We start from the raw sequence: 13,961 nt of genomic DNA, 5'->3' as shown, positions 1-13,961 counted from the left end.
CAGTGCCCCCTGCACATACTAAGCATTTAATAACTAAAAAAAATTAATTCCTTATCCAGGAATTTTCTACATGAGTGAAATTACAATTTTAGACCAAACAAGGAAGGGTATGATATGGTAGTTTTATAGAATGAGAAGTAGCTGATATATTTAAGTGGTCATTATTTTTTAAATTTTATTCAAGTAATTTTCCATGGTTACATGATTCCTGTTTTTTCCTTCCCCTTTTCCCTCCCTTCTCCCAGAGCCAACAAGCAATTCCATTGAGTTATACAAGAATTATCACTCAATACCTATTTCCATATTATTCATTTTTGTAATAATCTTTTTTTAAAACCAAAACCCCACATCCTATACCCATATAAACAAGTGATAAATCAAATGTTTTCCCTTAGTTTCTACCCCAACAGTTCTTTCTCTCTATGTGGATAGCATTCTTTCTCATAAGTCCCTGGGGATTGTCCTGCATCCTTTCATTGCTATTGGTAGCAAAGTCAATTACATATAATCATCCCATAATGTTTCAGTTTCTGTGTGCAATGTTCTCCTGGTTCTGCTCATTTCTCTCTGCATCAGTTCATGGAGGTCTTTCTAGCCCGTATGGAAATCAAGCAGTTTATTGTTCCTTGTCGCACCATAGTATTCACTATCATAATAGTAATCACCATCATATACCACAATTTGTTCAGTCATTCCCCAATCAAAGTACATCCCTTGCACTTTCCACTTTTTTTTGGCCACCACAAAGAGCAAGGCTATGAATATTTTTGCTCAAACATTTTCCCTTATTATCTCTTTGGGGTTCAAACCTAGTAGTGGTACAGCTGGATCAAAGGGTCTGCATTCTTTTAGAGTTGTTTGGACATAATTCAGAATTGTTAAGTGGTCTTTATTAAGAAATTTGGTTATATTTTTTCCCAGTGGCTGTTTTAGGCAGACTACTTACTGCCACATGTAGGTCTCTTTGGCTTCTTTTAAGCCTCACTAAAACTCAGCCTTAATTTCTATTTAAAAAAAAATCATATCCTTCTGCTTAGAATTGATACTATTGGTTCCAAGGCAGAAAAACTTCATTAGTACAGAGAGAGGTAGATGAGAAAACTTCTGGAGAATATGCTAGAAGGCTAAGACTGTGTCTCCCAAAAACCGCGTGGCCCCCTGCCCCCTCCTTCTTAACACCATGGACTCTGGAAAGTCCCTAATCTGGGAGGGCATTGTGAGGTTAGTTTTTCCAAACGGATGTTGGTCTAATTTGGGTTTTCTGGTCACCATGATATGGGGTTAGTTCTTCCAAGAAGATTGATGAAGACTAATGGGTCACATGGTCAGAGAGCATAATTAAGAACCAATCACAATCCTAGTTTAGTGGGAGTTTCTGGACCTTGTATAATCACTAAACTATCAAAAGGCTGCTGTGACTGTGTTTGAGGTCTTTGGTTACTGAGGAACCATTGAACTCTATTATTGATAACTGCTACTCTTGCCAATAAATAGATTAAGCTCAGATCTTCTGGGTCTTAGCTTCTCATTATCACTTTTTTTTATCAGGACAACTCCAGAGCCTGGTATGGTGTCTAGCACACAGTAAGTGCTTTATTAATGCTTTTGACTGACTAACCAATGAGCTAGAATTTTTTTAAAGAGTTTTTGTTTTTTGTAATAAAAGGTAAATACTGACAGTAGAGCCTGATATTTTCTATACTTCTTTTTATGGAATTATTACCAATACTTAGGTGAAATATATTGTTTCCAAATGTAATAAAAAACTGACTTTTTAATGTTTGCAAAGTTTTCTACATGATCTATCTCGTTTGATTTTCAGAAAAATCCTGTGAATTCAGTTAGCTCCATTTTACAGGTAGGGAAATTGAGGCACAGAGCAATTAATTACTTGATCCAGTCCATAGGCTAATAGATGTGAAAATGGGGTTTTGAATCCCCTTATTCCTCACTCTAATTCTTGCACTCTATTTTCTTTCCCAAGAATAAACAATCATTTTTCTTAACTTTTACTTTATCTTACTTTTAAAAAATACTGACAGAGAAGCCCAAGGCAATAGGTGAATCTGGATCTCTATAAACAATGAAATGAATTTTTAGCTGCTCCTGAGTTCTTTCTTCTCTTATTGTTTTGGAGATGAGAAACTTCACCTCATATTTTACTGAAAAAAAAATTGAGACCATTCACTGAGAGTTCCTTCTTCTGTCCTCCTTATCTCACATCACCCAGATGACATCTGCCACTGTCTCCTCCTTCACCTGTCTTACATGAAGAGGTGGTTCTTCTGTCTGACAAGGCAAACTCTACACACACAAGTGAGTCTGTTCCATAGCATAATTCTCCAGTAGATTGCCTGCTCTCTCATCCTCATCCCTCTCACTTATTTTCCATCACTCACTATGTATTAGCTATTTCTCAACAGCAGACAAACATGCCATTGTCTCCTCTATCCTCATAACCTTTCATTTAACATTTAATATTTAAACATTTGTTTAGTTGCCATCCCATCTCTCCTCACTTTTGTAACTGAACTTGAGAGGCCATCTATTCCCTTTCCTCTCATCTTAATGCTCTCCAACTTGGATTCCAAGCTTATTAGTCAAACAAAACTGCTCTTACAAAATTTACTAGTGATCTCTTACTTGTCAAATTGAATAGTTTTTTTCTTGATCCTCATCCTTTTTGACCTCTCTGCAGCCTTTGGCTCTGTTGAGTACCCACTATTGCTGGATACTGTTCTCTCTAGGTTTTGGGGATATTACTCTCTCTCAGTTTTCCATTTAGTTCTCTCTCTGGCTGCTCATCTCAGTTTTCTTCGCTGAATCATCATCAAGATAATTCCTGCTAATTGTAATTGTCTCATAGGGTTCTGCCCTGGGTAATCTTTCCTGTCTGTACTATTTAACTTAGTTATCTCATTAGGCGCCATGGATTCAATGATCATTTCTATGTTAACAATTTCTCAGATCTACTTAACTCACCTTATCTCTCTGTTGACATCTAGTCTTACATCTTCACTCATCTACTGGGTACCAGTAATTGGATGTCCTATGTTGTTGTTCAGTCATGTATGACACTTTCTGATCCAATTTGAGGTTTTCTTGGCAAAAATATTGGAGTGATTTGCCATTTACTTTTCCTGCTCATTCTACAGATGAGGGATTGAGGCAAACAGGGTTAAGTAACTTGCCCAGGGTCACATAGCCAATAAGCATTTGAGGCCAGATTTGAACTCAGGAAGATGAGTCTTTCAGTCTTCAGACCCAGAACACTATCGACTGTACCACTTAGCTGTCCTTTTCGATGTCCTGTAGATATCTTAAATTCAATAAGTCCCAAACTGAATTCATTATTGTTCCCTCCTCTAAGACTTTCCCCCTTTCCAATCTTTCCTAGTTCTGTTGAGGGCACCACCATGTTCCCAGTCACCAGGCTTCTAACCCAGGCATCATCCTCAACTCCTCACTCTCTCAACAACTCTCTCTTTCTCACTCCCAAATCCAATCTATGGCTAATATCTTTTGACTTTTTTTTTAACCTTTTTAAGATCTCTCCTATGCTTCTTCTCTTTTTAACACTGCTAAAACTCTGGTTCAGGTTCTAATCACTTTGTTTCTAAATTATTGCAAAAGCTTAATAGTTGGTTTCCTGAATATAAACATTTCCAAACTCTGAATCGTCCTCCACTCAGCTGTCAAAGTAATTTCCTTCAAGAACAGGTCTAACTATGTCACTCTCTTGATTAGCATATTCTAGTACCTTTCTGTCACATTGAAAATCAAATCTATAATTCTATATTTGACATTTATAACCTTTCATAATTTCCTTCCTTCTCCCTCCCTTTCCAGTCTTATACTTTAATACTTCCCTATGTACTCTTAGATTCAGAAAGGAATTCTTTGTTGTTGAACAAAATACTCGATCTGCAGACTCTAGGCATTTTTATTTTCTGTCCTGGAACTGAGTCCATTTTTTTCTTGGCATACATGTTGAGCTGGCCATAAAATAATGCTCTTTGGTCTTAAATTTCAAAGCTTTCCTGTTACTCATTTGCTAGCTGATAGGAAGGTCTTCTTTTTTAATGTTTGTGATAAAATTATACCAATTAATTTGAGTTTTTTCCCTCTCTTGGTTATGCTATATTTCTTAAATAAACATGTTGTTATTATTATTTTTCAAATGAGTTCAACTCTCAGTGATCTCATTTGGGGTTTTCATGACAAATATGCCAGAATGACTTGCCATTTCCTTCCTCAGTTCATTTTATGGAAGAAGGACCGAGTTAAACAGAGTTAAGTGACTTGCACAGAGTCACACAATCAGTTATTGTACAAAGCTGTACTTGAACTCATGAAGATGAGTCTTTCTGACTCCAAGTTCAGTGCTCTATCCACTTTGCTACCTAGATAAGAAAACATACATTTTGCCAATTTTGAAAATTGTTGGAGCTGTTCCTGTGAACTAACCATGAAATGAATGTCAGCTGGCAAAATGGTAGTAGAGAGCTTTATTCAAACAATTACATGTTTTGAGAGTGGAAGGAGAGGACTTTTGTTCTGTTGAAAACAAGAGAGTTAGAATTAGGATGAGACAGAAATTGTTGTGAAAATATGCTATCCAGGGGTTGATTAAGTGATTCCTTTGAAAGCACCTGTGGTCTTTGAAGACTAGTTCTGTGACAATTAAAAATGAAATGTGTGAAAATCCTGGATTATCCCTGGGTATGCATAATGAACCTGAATATGGCTCATATTGTGATATCTTTTCTTTCTAATTTATTAAGGTTCTCACACAATTCTTGAAATACAGCCTATGACTGAAGAGTTAATTTCTAGCTAACGCATCCCTTATTTCATGCATTTTTAATATGATCCAACCCCTCAAAAGGTATCTCCTCATCCCTAACTATATTTCATAATACCCAAGTAGACCATTCCCAGCTGAGATCATGCTATTTAATTGCAGATTAAATTGCCTTAAATTTGTGACTCTTTTTGGAATTTATAGGTTAATGTGGTGAGAGTTTCAATTCATTATTTAATAGCAGTATGAAAATATAGTCGGTCAGAGCAGAACAAGCCCAGCTAACACTGTGGTGATTGCTGATTCTCTTCAGTTTTGATTAGAGTTACTCTAGGCTGGCATGTTCCTGCTGCCTTCTGGCTTTTTAACTGTGAAATGAGCTAACTTAGGCTACCCATTCATTTGTCTTAAGTTTTGATAATTTTACAGATTGAACTTCTACTTTTCAGTCTCCTAGGATTTAATTTCACAAAATATAAAGAGAAGAATTCTAATTTTAAACATTATAATATTGCCATAGGTTTGGATGGCAAGAACTAAAATTTTCACAATATTTTAAAAACTAAATGTAGGCTTCCTAGATTTGAAAACTTGTTTAAAATTACAATTTTGGAGATATTCATTAGGAAAAGTGTACTTTTTGCTTTCATCTTCACCTTTATTCACTTGGCACCTCCTACTCTTTCAGTCTGTCAGCATCTAGCTTCACTTATCTACCTATCCATTCACATTAAGCTGTTTCTGTTATGAAATTTAGTACTTCATTGAAATTCTCATCTGTTTGTCCTTTTGGGCATTTGTCTTTTGATTCCAAATATCCATTTACTCAATGATGGTCACAATTCTTTTCTTTATACTTTCTGATTCTATATAGCGTTTCATATGGTGCTCACTTTATATCTGTTCTTTTCTATTCAAAACTTCAAACTCAACTGCAGACCATCATGGCTTCTATTTTATGGAGATGATGTAGCTGATGACCTCCCATAACTTTTTCTAATCACCTTGAAACTTCTATATATTTTTACTCATCCATTTCTCTTTTTTTTATTTCAGATGATGTATATGTTGCCTATTTTATGGATAACCTTGATGTTTTTGCTGTTTCCACATTGTTTCCAAATCTCACAGGACTGCTCTAGCAGTCATTATATCACTTTCTTCCGTATTTTAACTCTCCTTCTACAGTTTTTCATCTGACTAGAAAACACGTCTTCCCATCCTTAAACAAAGCATTCTCTTGTTATTTCTATTCTAACTTCTAGTGAACAACTTTTCTCCTCAATGCCAATCTTCTGGAAACATCTGTATTTCCTGTATCCCATATCTCACCTGATATTCATTCTTTGAACCATTACCATCTTACTTCTGTCTCTTGTCATTCAACTGAAATTGCTCCCTCTGACATGATTTTTATTGGGGTAGGAAGCCCCTGCTAACTTCCTCTACCAATGTATACTAACATAATCTTTAAAATTTATGGTAATACAGTACTAGGTCTATATCCCAAAGAGATCAAAAAAGGGAAAAGGACCTCTTTGTACAAAAATATTTATTGCAGTTCTTTTTGTGCTAGCAAAGAATGGGATATCGAGGGATTGTCCATCAATTGGGGAATGGCTGAAAAAGTTGTGGTATGTGATTGTAATAAAATACTATTGTGCTATAAGAAATGAGGAGCAAGATGATTTTGGAAAAAAACTTGGAAAGTCTTACATGAATTGATGCAAAGTGCAGTAAACAGAACCAGAAGAACACTGTGAACAGTAACAACAAATTTTTTTTGTTGAAAAAAGTATGAATGACTTAGTTTTCATCTGAAATACAGTGATCCAAAACAGCCCCAGGAACTCATGATGAAAAATACCATCTTTCTTCAAAGAAAGAACTTTTTTTCCTTTTTGGAGATTTCTTCCAAAAATGATTAATATAGAAAAATGTTTTATATCATTATACATGTAAAATCAATATCAAATTGCTTTCGCTGTCGGGGAGTGAGGATGGGCTAAAAGGTAGGAGGGAAAATGAGAAGAAAGGAGAGAGGGAGCTCAAATTAATGTTATAAAATTTATGATAAAAGATGCATAAAGCACTCACTGTCCAGGGTAAAATAGACATTATGTCAGAGGTAGGACTTGAGTCCAGGTCTTTCTGGCCCCAAGAACATCTTTCAATCCATTGTGTCCTATGAATAAATATAATTTTAAAAAATTTATTTTAAATTCAAAGATTATTTTATTTTCTCAGTTACATATAATAATAATATTGGACACGTGCTTTCCAAAATCATAAAGATCTGAACTATGTCCTTCCCTTCCCCCACTTAGAGAGAGTGAGCAATTTGATGTGGGCCATACATGTATTATCATGCAAAACATACTTCCATATCGGTCATTGTTGTAAGAGCACACTCCTACAAAACCAAAACCCCAAAATAAAACCATAACTGCACTGCTGTGAAAGATATCCATTTGACTACAACAGTTCTTTCTCTGAAAGTGAATAGCATTCCCCATCATAAATTTTTCAGAATTTTCCCAGATCATTGCATTGCTGAGAGTAGCCAAGTTTTCACAGTTGATCATGGTGAATATATATAATTAAAAATAATTTTGCTCAATATACACATGTACTATGATAAAACTTCAAAGGAGTCCATATATATTCTTTTGACCCTGCTAATATGAGGATCCTTTTGTCTGTCCTTATCCCCCTTGACTACTTTGTTGATTTTGATAGTCAATTGTTCATTATTTGTAAGAATCTTAAATTCTTCTAGGGGTGTGTGGAGGTAGTGAGCAGATATTTATTTTCTAAAGAATAATTGTTAGAAAAATAAGTACAGAGAAATGCCAAATAGTTTGAGAAGAAGAGCACTAATAGTTAAAGAAAGAAGGGAATGCTTCACTTAGAGGTCTTATAGCTTTCTCTAGAAGGAAAAGTGGGGTTCTAGAAAGCAGAGACAAAAAGGAAAGTTGTCCCAGCATGGCAGATTGGAGAAGGAGGACAACTATCACAAAGGCACAGAGAGATCATAATGTGTGAGGAACAGAGAGCGAATCACTTTGTCCTTATAGCATAAAGTAAAAGGAGAATTAATGTAATAAAGATTAGAAAGATAGGCTAGGACAAAGATATACATGGCTTTACAAACTAAAGAGCTAGGTTTATATTTTATCCCAGAGACAGTAGATAGTCACTGGAATTGATTAATTTGAGAATGACATGCTCAGATTTGGCCTGAAGGAGAATGTGTGGAGAATGGATTTTTGTAGGGACACTTGAGGCAGGAAGATCAATTAGGAGTTTGTTGAAATAATCTATGGTGGAGGTGGTGAGAATCTGGTAGCTATAGAGAATGAGTCAGATGCTACTGATTCTGAGAGGCAAAAATCAAAAGATTTGGCAACCATTTAGCTACTTAGAGTTATAGACAATGAAGAGTAAGGACAGTACTATTTTTATGAACCCAGGATATTACTTATATGGACATGCTTATTATATGTGGTGTTCGTTAATTTAAGAATAAGAAGCTAAAATAAAAAAATGAGATGCCTTTGCTATAAGGAAATTTGGAAGAGGAATGGATTTGGGGGAAGATATTTTAGACACATCGAGTTTGAGATGTTTCTTGTTCATGTAATTTGAAATACCCAATAGGCAAATGGTGATGAGTTTAAAGCTCAGGAAGGCACTAGGGCTGGATATATAGATCTGGGAGACCTACTTAGGGATGATAATTGAACCCATGGGAGTTGATGAGGGCACTAAACAGAGAGATATAGAGTGAGAAGGGTAGGGGACATTGGACAGAGTCCTGGAGAATACTCACCACTAAGGGAAATGATATGAATGATAAGCAAAAGAGGTTGAGAAGGAACTGTTAAAGAGGAGAGCCAGGATAATGATGTCACAGATATCCTGAGAGGAGACTGTATACAGGAGAAGACAGCGACATCACTGTTAAATAATAAGATGAGGGTATATGATTTCTAATAGATTTTCCATGATTTAAAATTTTATGATTCCAGGATTTCCTCCTTCTAATTCTGCCATGTTTCTTCTATTACACAAATGATTCAGTTCTTTCTCCCAATATGGCACTATTAAAGGAGTCTGATGACATCTGTTCGGCAATGGAATCTGGTTTTTATAACATGGTAAGAAAGAAAAGCAGTTTCACATATACTTTGGCACTCTAAGATGTTTCTAGAAACTGTTCAGATGCTTACACAAAAATAAAAAATACCAGGCTTTTTTCACTGAACAAGACAGTTATGTAGAAGTGAGTTGTTGATAGAAAATCATATATACTTAGATTTCATTGCCCAGTGAAAATGTAACTGGACAGATTTCTTTTTTTTCTTTCATTTCTGGACAGATGGTTCAGGGAACTATCTAAATTGTGGGTTTTAAGAGGTATCAAGAGGGGAGTTTTCTATTCCCAAAAGATTGTCCCTTTACTGGTCTGCCATAGAATCATTCTCCTTTCCTACTTAGCTTGAATTTGAACTTTCCACTATAAGGGTTGTTCCATGGGTTATATAGCAAAGTCCAAATTATTGCCTCCAGAAATTTACTAAATGCAAATATGCATGACTTGGGACACATTATGGTATATTTCAGTGATGGGCAAAATACAGCCCTCGGCCAGTTGTGGCCCCCTGAAATGTTCTATTTGGCCTCATGACATTATTCCTAATCTGATGAATACAATGAGTAGGATACAATACAATGAAACTTTGAAACACTTGCCTTAGAAACAGACTGACAGATGAGCATTTCCTTTCCTTTGGTCCCCTCTTTAAAATGTTTGCCCATCACTGGTATATTGAATAGAGAACTAGACTCAGAATAAGGTATAACATGCCTTTTGCTTCTGATATATATTAACAAGGTCACATCTCAGTGCATCCAGGAGTCTCATGATAGTAGCTAGCATTTTTATTATACTTTGAAGTTTGCAAACCTCTTTAAAAGTATCTCATTTAATCTTTAAATCACAACCCTAGGTGGTAGGTGCTATTATCATCCCCTTTTTACAGATGAGGAAATTGAGGCAGAGAAGTTAAATGACTTGTCCAGCATCTATGTAAATGTCTAGATTTGAGCTTGAGTCCAACTTGACTTGAAGTCCAATGCTTTATCCATATATGCTAAGTGCTTCATTGCTATAAAACACTGCAAGCTATTTTGAAAGCACTGAATAGTGAGATCTCTGAGAGGTGGTTGTCATTTCATTGCTGTTCACCGGGAAGTCATTGCTCCACCTTAGTGATTTATTTGTGATTGATTTATTCAACCTCATGTTTTTTCAAATTATGTCACTTGCCAAATTCTTGCTATCTCTATCATCCCATCTTTTTTTACATCATATTGCTGGGTGATATCTGATAATCTGTGATTATCATTGACAAATACATTACAAATACCCTGAATTTTATTTTACCCAGGATTGGAGCATGGGGGAATATTTCTTATTAATTAGAATTGGATGTCTTGGACGTGGTAAATTTAAGGGAAGAACATAGTTTGCCAGATATATGTTGAAAGATTGTTTTTGGTATAAAATATAATTTGTCTGCAAGACAAGTAAAAGCCAGATAAAAAGTGAAAGGTGGCCAAGAGGAAGTTAGTTTTACTGGGTCAAAGTAGTTAAATGGATGAGTAACAGGAGGCAAAGGAAATGAGATGAGAAATAGAACAGTAGAAAGAATCTTTTGAAGCCAAAAATAATCTATGTATAGAGGAAAAGGGGAATCAGCTAAAAAGTTTTTCAGAGGTCAGTAATGTGATGATGATCAAAATGGTAAGCAAAAAAGATAATTTGGGCAGTAACATTTTTGGACTGAGTTATAACATTAACTTCACTTTATTTCTTTAAAATAAAAATAATTTCATTTTCTTTAATTAATTAAGAATATATTCCATGTTTATATGATTCATGTTCTTTCCCTCTCTCCTCCCAACCCCCTCCTAAAGTCAACAAGCAGTTCCACTGGGTTTTACATGTATCATTGTTCAAAACCTATTTCCATATTATTAATATTTGCATTAGAGTGGTCATTTAGAGTCTACATCCCCAATCATATCACCATCGACCCATGTGATCAAGCAGTTGTTTTTCTTCTGTGTTTCTTCTCCCACAGTTCTTTCTCTGGATGTGGATAGCGCTCTTTCTCATAAGTCTTTCAGAATTGACCTGGATCATTGCATTTCTGCTAGTACAGAAGTCCATTACATTCGATTCTGCCACAGTGTATCTGTCTCTGTGCACAATGTTCTCTTGGTTCTGCTTCCTTTGCTTTGCATCAGTTCCTGGAGGTCTTTCCAGTTCACATTCTTCCTTCTTTTATTGAATAATATCCTTAAAAATATGAACTTTGTTCTTAAGAAATTTTTAAAAAATCATATTTAACAAGATAATTCTAGTATTACTTATAAATTATTCTGATTCTTTATAATTACAGAAGAAAAATATTTCCTTCATGTTCAACTCATATAGAAATATGTTCATTTTTATAGTTTTTTACATTGTTTGATGGCCTTTTGAAAAAAGAGAAGTTTATTAAATATGCCCTCAAAATGTCAGTGGTGACAGGGTTTATCTGAGTTTTGGAAGTTTAAGGGGAAAGATTTTTCTTGGGAATTCCATAATGAATATAATAGCTCACAACCATTGAAAAATTCTCAAAAATTGTTAAAAGGCAGTTTTGATATAGGGACATAACTCTCAGCTTGAATAAAGTAAGTGCTTGTAAATTTTACTAAATTATGCTATAACTCCTCATAGATTATATGGTTTATCAATGCAGATTTAACTCTAGGGAGCCATTTCTTTAAAAAAAAAGTCAACTTTTGATTCCTTTTCTGTTGAATATTCAAGGTCTTTCCTTCAACACAAATCTTCCTTAAAATGGACTACAGAATATTGAATTTACCCAGAGCTATCTGTGCTATGCTCTTAACTGGGTGCTTCTTATTTGGAATATTAGGGCTAATGATACTAATAAATGAAAAAATAAGGAAATTTGACTTCTACTCTCCTCCAGGACCTTAGATACAAAGAATTTGTGGTCTGTATAGATTTTATTAGATCAAGAGAACTTGACACAATCTCTTCTGTATAGTGGGTAAACAGGAAATGTGACCCCTGAAATCTAGGATTGTAGTAATTTTCTGCTTGACTTTAATGAGCATTTCTATACATATGACTCCTGCCTCATATTTTAATCCATATCCTGTCTCCAGAATCATGGTTCCATTTTTAAATTCATGTGATTCTACTAGCAACTTGACCTCAACATATCTCCAACTGAGCTCATTCTCTTACCCTAAAAACCTAAATTTTACTCCAGCCCTTTATTTCTGTTGTCTTCACTAATGTCCTCCCTTTCACCTAGACTCAAAGCCTTAGAGTCACTTTTGATTGTTATGATTCCTTGATTTTCCTGGCCCCAAATGTAATTAATTGGTTTATATTTTTGTTGTTTTACCTTGTATGCACTCTCCTTGACACTATAAGGATTTCGTCTCTTCTTATCCAGACTATAGTGGTCTTCTTTTCATCAGTCTATCCATTCTGCCGTCTATCTTTTAAAAACAGATATCTGATCATGCCATTTCTTTTTTCAGCCTTCTATGTCTCCCCATTGCCTGATGAATAAAATATAAACCCCTTATCTTAGAATCTAATGGACTCTATAGTGCTCCAGACTTCTTTATCTTGCCCCAGAAAACTCTTCATCATGGAAAGTCACTACAGCTCTGGAAGTTACACCTCAGACTTAATCTCTGTCCCTGTAGTCCCTCTCTCTAATCAAATGATTCTTTTTTAGACATTTGATTTTTTAAATTTTTTTACATTTCAATATAATTTTAATAATATTTTCTGACATTTTGTGATCCATTTTCTCTCCCTTATTCCCTGTCCTTCCTCATCCCCAAGATGGCAGGTCATATGACACAGGTTGTATATGTGCTATCATGTAATATATATTTCCATGTTTTTCATGTTGTAAGACATATCACTTATACAAGAAAAAATTCACGAAGGATGTAAAGTAAAAAATGGTAGGCTTAGATATGGATTTAGACCAGTCCTTTCTATCATAGTGTGGGTAGCTTTTTTCATCACGAGTCTCCCAGAGTTGTCTTGGATTCTTGAATTGCTTATAATAGTTAAGTTATTCATAGTTGATCATATTACATTATTTCTGTTACTATGTACAACATTCTTCTGGTTCTTCTTACTTTACTTTGTAACACTTCATATCTGTTTTTCCAGCTTTTAAACTTTTATTATTTATTTGTTTTTAATACCTCCCACTCCCACCATGGTTACATGATTCATGTTCTTTCCCTTCCTTTTCCCTCCCCAGACCCAGAGCCGACAATCAATTCCACTTTTCCAGTTTTTTTTATAGTCATACTGTTCATCATTTCTTATGACACAATACTATTACATTGCAAGGATATATTATGAATTGTTCAGCCATTCCCTAATTGATGCACTTCCCATTAGTTTCTAATTCTCTGTTGATAAAATGGTTCTTATCAGAACCTCCATTTATGGATCCAGTGATCTCTTCATTTCTCACCTCATTACAATCCTGAATCCTCCATTATACCTCTGCACTGGGTGCCTTCCTTATTTCCACCCTTTTTAGTTAATTTTTATGTATCTTCTCCCATTAGAATGTAAGGTTCTTAAGCACAAGAACTGCCTTCCTTTCTGCCATGTACTGTTATTCCCAGTGCTTTAGTGCCTGGCACCTAAATGGCTAATAAATGCTTATGAATTGTTGACCAACTGATAGCATAGTTCTTATATATCTTTTCAGTCATATGTCATAGGATTCCTTTTCCTTTAAACCCTTAACTTTTGTCTTAGAATCAATTCTAAGTATTAGTTCCAAGGTAGAAGAGTGGCAAGGGTTAGGTAGTTGGGGTTAAGTGACGAATCTGGGGCCACACAATTAGGATGTTTCTAAGGCCAGATTTGAAGCTCGAACTTACCATGTCTAGACCTGGCTCTCTATCCACTAAGCCACCAGTTTCCTCCATAATTCCTTTTCATTGCTACCTTTATGATTGAGACAAGCCATTCAACTTTCCTCTCTTTTTATTTTTTTATTTTTATTTTTTGTTTTTAGCA

This window comes from Gracilinanus agilis, chromosome 1 (assembly GCF_016433145.1).
Source record: "Gracilinanus agilis isolate LMUSP501 chromosome 1, AgileGrace, whole genome shotgun sequence".
NCBI lineage: Eukaryota > Metazoa > Chordata > Mammalia > Didelphimorphia > Didelphidae > Gracilinanus > Gracilinanus agilis.
The sequence above is the reverse complement of the archived record's forward strand: the minus strand, read 5'-3'. Positions refer to the sequence as shown.